Source organism: Octodon degus, unplaced genomic scaffold, assembly GCF_000260255.1.
Source record: "Octodon degus isolate 3935 unplaced genomic scaffold, OctDeg1.0 scaffold00094, whole genome shotgun sequence".
Taxonomy (NCBI): domain Eukaryota; kingdom Metazoa; phylum Chordata; class Mammalia; order Rodentia; family Octodontidae; genus Octodon; species Octodon degus.
In genome coordinates, this window is record NW_004524670.1 from 9,947,793 (window position 1) to 9,948,276 (window position 484).

Consider the following 484-nt stretch of genomic DNA (forward strand, 5'->3'; position numbering starts at 1 on the left):
GCTTGCCAGGCAGGTGCTTATTCCACTGAGCTAACTCCTGGCCCTCATATTTCATACTTTAAAAAATATTTTTTTACTCTTTAAAATTATGAAATGACTTATTTAGCATTTTATTTTAGTTTTATTTCATGTTATTCTGAAATGACATCAAAAAGCAGATTGAGAAAGAGCTCTTACAATATGTAGATAAAAAATATTTTTAGGTCTTTAGTGTTTATGATATATCTATTTGTTATTTTATTTTCATTGTCTGGCAATGCGGGTAATTTTCAGTGAAAACTCTCTTCAGGGGATTTGGCCTGTTTCTGTTTTAATTAGCAGGGCATCTTTGTACTACTGTTGACTCAAATAATTAAAAATAATGGCTGAGGACACATTTGTTTTTTCAAGAGAAAACTTCCACCCTCTGTAATCTGAGAAAGAATCAGCTCACAGCTCTGCCTGCGGTGCTCGTACCAAGAGCTTTTCTCAACGCAGGGGTGGC

General features: G+C 34.5%; 1 protein-coding gene across 6 annotated transcripts in view; it reads left to right on the forward strand.

Annotated features, from left to right (window-relative positions):
- Positions 1-484, forward strand: part of Akap2 (A-kinase anchoring protein 2) — a 553,389-nt gene that overhangs the window by 468,582 nt on the left and 84,323 nt on the right. The window lies entirely within an intron of this gene.